Genomic DNA, 9,499 nt, shown 5'->3' on the forward strand with positions numbered 1-9,499 from the left:
TACAAGATATAAAAGCCGCTCGACCACAAGTCTAAAATATACTTCTCTACAAGTAACTACAAAGTCTTTATGACATTTGGTAGCGGCGAACGTATACGAACCTCGTCTACGAATCAACATTAAATTCCTACAAAATATCAAGATTGAAAACAACCAACAACATCAGCTCCTGACAGTATTCTCTCCATCCAGCCCCCTCCGTCTCCCAGATCATTACGCTGATGCAGAGGTCAAGAGATCACTCGACGCCTTGCAAGTAGCTTAACGACACACCAGCAAATCTGCGGACATCGTCTCCAAATTAAAAGCAAATTTCTACAAAAGCAACCGAGACTACAAGATTAGCTTCAGTTCTACATTGAATCCTACAAAATACAGCCTACAGTGCAAATAGTCTACAAGTCTACGACGAATCAGCAAACTACAGCCATCTACAATCAACTACAATTAACAACTCTACGTTGTCTGTATAATCTTCTACACGCACCTACAAGTAGCGGCAGTCTTCATCCCACAACGAGTAAATCACTAGAGAAAAGGACCGAGAAAACATCGACATAGAAAAACGGAACAAACAAACGAAGAGTGAGACACGACTCACAACTCATCTTACTCACTCGTCTTCACTCAAGTTACTCATTGCTACTCATTCACTCACCACAGCTACCAGTGTGGGAAGCCGACATCACCATGTGCTGAGATGACATCACAACGCGAGTCTACCATGCCAAGCAACGTGTGACTGACACCAGGCACTTCTCACCCACTACTCATTACTCATTATTCACATAGCTCCTACTCATACTCACTTATTTTCACAGTTAAGTTGGAAATTCGACGTTCTATGCTGAGGTTTGCCTGGGACAGCCGTTAACCACTACAAATACCAGGCCATGGAGTTTCCTGAGTAATATCGTCCATCAACACACCACTAGAATTATCAAGAGATCTTCAATGAAACCTGTATTTTCTTCCGAGATCGACTTTTGTATCGACACACCTCTACGATCTGTATCAAGTGAGTAAAATTATACTTGCTCATTTCTTCTCAGTGCTAAAATTATCTATATTCAACTTATTTACTCATCTAGTTTGCTAGGACATAAATAAACAAGAGGCGTATTTCATAACATCATATCTTAATGACAGGAATATTTTCGCCACCACCCACGTTAATACCAGATGACACACAAACTGCCACAACATCAGACTCACAATTAAGAGACAGCCCACCCATTGTACAACCCTCATCACACGCTAAAGATAAAGAAACAAATACGGGAGTTTCGGATGATGAGTGGGAAACCCCTTCAGACATAGAGAGTGACGACTTTGCAGCTGCCTTGCATACGTATGCCAATATACTTAACAGGGTTCACCGGTCCGGTCATACATATTCCACCATTCCCTCACATAATGATAAACACGTACAAGTTGAATTAACAGGGCAATCATTAAAAATGAATCAAGAAACAAATAATGCTGATCTAAAAACCACACCTCACGTTTTTGTGTATCACGAGGATAAGACTGCCCCAAAATTCTCTGGCACAGACAAAGATCGCATTGATGTCATTTCATTAATCAGTCAGTGCGAACAAATGTTCATCAAGCGCCACATACTAGATGAACAAGAGAAAATTGCTATTTTTTTCATCTTGCATAAGCCAGGAAAGATGTCCAGCAAGCAATTTATTGCGCTCCGATAAGCTACATCGTGCTAGGACATATGATGAATTTAAAACTGAATTTCTGAAGAAATTTTCTGGAGGTATGAACTTCTTGCCAGGTATAATTCCAGAATTACATAAAACTGTAGATCTTGTAAGGGAGCACACTACAAACCATGTGCTCAGTGAAATAACTGCTGATGTCTCCACAATCAAGAGAACCCTATTAGCTACTCTAGAGAATTCGAATTGGATAACAGATGATGGAAAGATGTCCCCAGACCTCGTCGTGGACATCATTGTTTATGTAGCTGCCTTGTGTAAATTACCTGATAGGACCCTTAAGATCGCCAAAACGATCGCGTACACCAGGAATGTGCTTACTAGACTTAATGAACGAGGTAGAGATGCAGTGCAGTAAAGCAGGTGTGGTCGACACACATGCACATTCTGGTAGAATCAGGGTACCTGAGACAGTATTAGCTGTGAAAACATCTACACCGACCCCAAACAGAGAACAAAATCGATCGCGACCAGAAATGAGGCAGCCAAAACAAACAAAGACGCCTAGAAATCGTTCCCACACGCCTTCCTACAGGCAGTTTCATAAGTTTTCGCGCAGCCCGAGCAGGTCTCGCGCCATAAACAACACTTCTTATGGGAAATCACCTCGTAGGTCACAGTCAAGGGATAGGTCCATTCTGTGTCATTACTGTGCAAAACCAGGACACACAAGGTATGAATGCTTTATCAAGGCAAAAGAGGATAATCAATAGACACAAGGATTTGGTCCTTACTGTAGGCATCATAGATACCAAGGGCACTGGACTAATGATTGCAAAACAGTAGAAAAAATTGTGTCTATGTTCAAATCGGGGGAAGACCAAGTCATGACAAAAAACGAACAAACGTAAAGAAGAACAAGGTTAAACTTCACATAGGAGGCATGTTGGGAAATGAGTGTATCTTGATACCAGCGGTATGTGAGGATCAAAACGTTTCCTTATTTTTAGATACAGGCTCTCCAGTGAACTTAATAACACATGAAGAACTAAACAGAATTCTTAAAAATAAAAAGAAAGTAACTTTTCTGGATGAAGCTGATTTAGAATTATACACAGTAGATGGTCAAGAGATTACAGTAAAAGGTATGATAAGATTAAATCTCAGTTTCACAGAAACTACAAGACCATTCTCTGCATTGTTCTATATCGTTGAAAACTTAGCAATTAGAGCTCATATGTTACTGGGCTTAAGATCCATGAGAACTGAGAACATAACTATACTCCCACAAATGAATGGAATAGACTTTGATAATGAATTCATAGAGGAAATAACTTCAGAGCCCTCACCGATTGGTAGAAGAGAGCCAAAAAGAATTGGTAATAATAAAGGGTTAAACAAACATACACAAACAGATGAGTGTATAGATCCACTTACACCAGCAACCCCATCCTCCAAAATTAGTGACCCAGATAACAGTACTGATTTATCAATTTTTCCAGCCCATCTCACTAATGATTTGGTTATACCACCTAATTCATACATGAAGGTTACCATAAAGAGCAAATTACGGAATAGTACTGTTCTTGTCTTAGAAGAATTATGTAAAGTAAAGGGATTGTCAGTAGAAAACGCATTATGTCGTACGAACGACGAAGGGCTAACTCAGATATTCATTATTAATCACATGAATGGGGAAGTTCAGTTGAAGAAGGGAACTTGCATAGTTAATATTGAAAAATGTTTCGCCCCTGTGAAGGAAATAAATATTGGTGGAGTAACAAGTGAGATAAAATCTACGGATAGAGAAAGAATAAAAGAGAATTTAATTCACTCAGGTGAATTTGACGAAGAAAATGATTTGTTATCCCTGCTGGAAACACACAGGGACACCGTAGCATTGCCCGGAGAACAATTAGGGTGTACTAACTTGATTAATCACATGATTAATGTGCACCCAGAAACACCACCAATTTTCGTACCAGCTTATCGCATACCACACTCCCAACGTACACTTGCAAATCAGTATGTCGATGAAATGTTAAAGCTTGGAATTATTGAGCCTTCAGTTTCTCCGTGGAACGCCCCACTTTTCTTTGTGCCCAAGCGAAATGGAGAAATGCGTGCGGTAGTAGATTACCGTAAACTAAATAATCACACTATACCAGACAGATTTCCCATGCCATTGCTAAGTGATGTTCTACAGAATATTGGTCCTGAGAATAATATATTCTCGACCATCGATCTCCTAAACGGATACTATCAGATTCCGGTATCTCAGGAGTCACGTAAATACATTGCCTTTTCAACAAACAGAGGCCATTATCAATATACAAGAATGCCAATGGGACTGAGGACAGCCCCAGGTACGTTCCAGCGTCTTATGAATTACGTATTGTCCGGAATTTTAGGACAAGGAATATTTGTTTATCTTGACGACATTATTATCGCAACGAAGAATATTAAGGATCATCTCAGGAAATTAGACTTACTCTTACAAAAGCTTAGTGATGCTGGATTAAAAATTAAACTGTCTAAATGCAAATTTTGCTTTAAGGAAATAAATTTCTTAGGCCACAAATTAAGTTCTGATGGTATTCACACCACTGATGACAAAATACAGGCAGTGAGAGATTTTCCTGAACCCACTACGACTGACGAAGTTAGACAATTTTTAGGTCTGGCTGGGTACTATAGGTCATTCGTACCACAGTTCTCTCATATAGCCTTCCCTCTATTCCAACTACTCAAAAAAGATGCTGTATTCCAATGGGAAGAAGAACAAAAAAGGGCATTTAACAATCTAAAAATTAAACTAACAAATGCACCTTGTTTAGCATATCCGAATTACACGAAATCATTTCTTATTTGTACAGACGCATCAGTTAAAGGATTAGGGGCTGTACTGATGCAGGAAGATAAAAGAGGAAAGAATCAACCAATTGCATTTGCCAGCAGACAAACAAGAGGTGCGGAGAAAAATTATTGCACTACAGACTTAGAGGCACTTGCAGTGATTTTTGCATTACAAAAGTTTCGAGATTTGGTATATGGTTACGAAATCCACTTATTCACCGACCATAAACCACTGGTAGGTATGTTTAAAGAAAAACTCCTTTCTGGGAGGAGAGCAAGATGGAAATGTACAGTTGAAAACTACAATGTACAAATTCATTATATACAAGGTAAAATGAACATAGTAGTTGACGCATTATCTAGGAACCCGAACACAATTCAGGTCGCGGCGTTAGATCTCAAAGGAAATATCCCAAACCACGAGGATATCGCAAAGGCACAAAGACTTGACCCAATATGGTCAAAAGTAATATACAAGTTAGGAAGTGGAGATGACATACAATTACCCAAACTTCATGTCCCACTTGAACAATTCACAATGGTCTATAATACATTATACAAAATTAACTCTAAACAACCAAAACGCCAAAGAAATACTAACCAGTTGGTAGTACCTAATGACATGATACCCCATGTATTACGAATGATACACGACAGCCCACATGCAGGACACCCTGGAAAGGATAAGACATTCAACCAAGCCCAGCTATTATATTACTGGCCTTCATTACGAAGAGATATAAACAATCATATAGACAGATGCGAATCATGTGCAAAACACAAAGGATACCCAATCACACCTGCACCGATGGGTGCAGTACCACATCAACCATGGGACGTTGTCGCTGTTGATTTACTCAAGATGCCATTATCATACAATAATAACCTATACTTATTCGTAGCAACGGATCATTTTTCCCGTTATGTCATTTTAGCTCCAATTAAAGATAAGACAGCAGAGACAGTAGCAAAGGCAATAACAGATAATGTAATATGTCGCTTTACTACCCCAAAGGTATTAATAAGCGATAATGGAGGAGAATTTAATTCTGAGATCTTACAAGAAATATGTAACCAATACAACATCAAAAAGGTTAACGTTTTGGCCTATCACCCAGTATCGAATGGGTTAGTAGAGAGACAAAATAAAAAGGTATTAGATGTGCTACGACACATTCTCAGTGAAAATTATGCAAGCTGGGATGATTGGATTCCCAGAGTAGAGGCCTCCATTAATGGGTCTATAAATAAATCCATTGGTGACACACCACATTTCATTATATATGGCACAGATAAAAAATTACCATATGAGCTCCTAGAAGGTGACAGCATGCCTATATACAATTACGATGATTACTCTAAACTCCGTTTACGTGAATTCCAGGACATTCACAAAAGAGTGAAAAAACAATTAACGATGTCCAAGGAAGAAATGACGGAGGCATTTAACAAGAAGGCAAAAGATTCACCTATCAGCTTAGGAGACATTGTTTACGGAGTCATTCATACGAGAGACAATAAATTATCCCCAAAATTTGAGGGCCCATACAGAGTAATTAACATAAAAGCAAACAAAGTTTTAATTAAGTCACTTTCAAGTGGCGAGGAAAAACAAGTTCATATTGACCATTTAAAACGAGTTTCAAGGGAATTATCACATAATTATTCAGCCTCGAATACAATCGAACAGGTGAACGTACCTCAAGAAACCAAGCAAGAACACAACAATGATTACAAAAAGAAATTAAGGTCATATACCAAACAATCGAACATAGGTGCAACTATTCCAATGAAATCTACAGTACATCATTTACGAGATTTAAATATCGATTTAAACTCCTTCTATAAATGAAATAACAGCCAACCGTAACGCACATCATCACTATCATCAACCACAGCTTTATAGGAAATTAATAGATTTTTTTTCGGTAGGTTACGATGAAGAGACTTATGCTATGGATTCTCCTATACATAGTAAGAGTATATGCGCACCTAGACCCCAAGCATATAGTACGACAAGGATGCCTCATAGCTCCAACGGCCACGACTACAATCGTCAAGGACGTCATGAGTACTGAAATAAGTCTAGATTACTTGTATGACTCACCTATTTATCTAGAAAGACTTGCGACGCCGATGCGAACTCTGGACTTCAAGATAGGGAATTATGTTTCACAAGCACATAACACCAAGGAAGTGGATGAAATGGTGAAGTTAGCGAAATGGAAACTAGAACAGGCGAAGTCAACTATGCTCGTCATGATCCAAGATCTCCCATCTTATGGAACGGAGGTACTGAGCGACAGGAACAATATCACACGTACTCGCCAAAAGCGCGGTTTGTTCGATCTGGGCGGCGCAGTTCTTGGGAACATCTTTGGATTGGCTACAGAGGATGACCTTAAAGAAATAAACAACAAATTTAATAAGATAGCTCAGGTACTAACATACCAAGATAAATTCATCACAGGACAGAACTCAGCAATGAAGACAATTGTGAAAAATCTGAAACAAGCAGAAAACGTAGCTCTCGAGAGTGTAGATAAAATAAATGAATTAGAGGGCAACGTTACTCTTTTCCAGCACTTCTCCATCATCACAGAACATATTGACACGATTCTACTACAATTAGAGGACACTAGAGATCGTTTCAGGGCACTTATGCAAGGAATTTCGAATGCTGGTGATGGCAAGATCACAAATGACTTACTCCCAGTTCATGAGCTACGTCAGATAGTTAGTCAAGGCATACATAAACATAAATTGAAGCCATTGTTCCGCAGTAGGGAATTTATGCAATATTACCCGTACTTAGAAGCAACACTAACACCAACATCAGTGATAGTTCATGTACCATTCATCACTGAAGACCTGTTCACAGTATACCAAATACACCCCTTCCCCTATAGAAACAACAACACTTTGGTCATCATTAACATCAACACAGACACCGAACTCATCTCACTTTCGCAAGTGAGTCAACGATTGAGCGAATGTGCCGCACATCCTTACGTGCTGTTCATCTTTGTCCTGCGTACATTTTCACGTTTCAGCCTACTGATACGGTCCCTTGTGAAATGGCTATCATCAGCAATAACAATATTCATCATCATTGCAACTTCACTTTTGCTCCAGATAAACTTGTACACCATCAACGCATTGGACACTCACAATTTTTTTATTTCCCTCATAACACATCAATTTACATAGTCTGTCCAGATATACCACCATCTCATACATCAGCCTCAGGATTATACATAGCACCAGACTACTGTGCGGTATTTACACCATCCATGTCTACTTTTTCCACCATCAATCACTACGCAATTATCAACCATACACACAAACATTTCCACCCACTGCCTAATATGAACTTAAACATGAGCACAAGTATTAAGCTGACTTCACCTAAGTTTGAAACTATGCAGCTGATCAATGAAACAATGAAGCCCTGGGAAGATTTGAGTTTGGGTATGTTCAACCCATATTATGTGTATAGCCAAGCACCTTCTGTCCTTATAATCGTCTGCATTGTAGTTGCAGTACTGCTGTTCGCAATGCACAGAATGCATGCAAGAATTGCTAATTTGGAGTCATTATTTAGTGGGGGGAGAGTTAACATCACAGTTAACCACCCTGAATGAAGTGTATATATTTTGTATATAGTATTAATTATATATATTAAAAAAAAAAAATAATAATAATAATACAAAGAAGAATGACCCATATATGACAGACCAGTACCATTATCTTTGAATGAAATATTAATAACTCTTACAATAATCTTAATTTTATACTATTTTTATTCTTGCATGTATGCATTTCACTATAATATCCCAAGTACATACTGTATTACAGTTAAATAATTTACTTTAATGCATTTATTCAAATATGTATACAACTTATTTGAAATGTAATGTTACTGAATAATCACTATTTGCTATGAATAATATATGTATACAATATTCATACAATTATGTTACTTTACAATATTATGTATTTCACTTAACTTATAAGTTCATTATAATATGTATGTAGTATGTATTAATATGTTATAACTATTAAATGTCGATGGTACGCCATTTTCGCGCGGCCGAGCAAATGTAGGACTACATAATAGATAGATAGATAAATAGATAGATAGAGAGATAGATAGAAGCAGGGAGTCAGATGATGAGAAGGTGTTGTATCTGCGAGAATCGAGCAGTGCTAAACATGCTTACACACTCTTAACCCGCCCCGTCCCGACGACGTATGGGTACGTCACCACGATTTGCATTTGCCAGTCCCGGCGACGTACCAGTACGTCGTGCAATTGCAATGTACCTAATTTGCACAATTTTCAATTTTCGCACGTGATTTTTCGTATGTATACACCGGACACCTTCCTCTATTCCTGTACAAGATACCAAGCAGGGACAATGCCTTACACTGCATAACCTCCCCCCTCCCCCCCTCACGCCATTGTCTTGGCAAAGGACCTGTTACCAGTGACCTGGCCAGTAAAGTTATTCAGGGCCAGAGTGATTCCCCAATCGATGACAATGTGGAGGACAATGTTTACATAGCATTAGAAGAAGAAACAGCCAGAAATAATGATCAGGTAGTGTGGCAAAAATAGGTCAGGTATGGTGATTAGTTAGTGAGTGAAACAATGCTTATAATGCCTTTATTACTGCTTGAAAACCAATATACTGTCATACTACATATACATTCGTACCAAGTAAATAAATAAATACCGTTTATGAGTGGATGAAATAGTTACCCTCCCATAGAACTCGTTTTCTTTGGTGCCAGCATGTTAGAAAACCCACTCAGGTAAGGAGGAACTCCTACCTGGATTGGGCACTTTAAACCTCAGGTGAGCGATTTCTCTATGAATTTTCGATGTTTCTCACCAAAAGCGAAGGTTTTAGCCAAAAAAAAAAAATCGAAAATACCTCGGGACTGGGGGATGTCGGAGGTGCGGA

Source organism: Coenobita brevimanus, chromosome 18, assembly GCF_032717465.1.
Source record: "Coenobita brevimanus isolate Jiangsu-jjx chromosome 18, ASM3271746v2, whole genome shotgun sequence".
NCBI classification, from domain to species: Eukaryota; Metazoa; Arthropoda; class Malacostraca; order Decapoda; family Coenobitidae; genus Coenobita; species Coenobita brevimanus.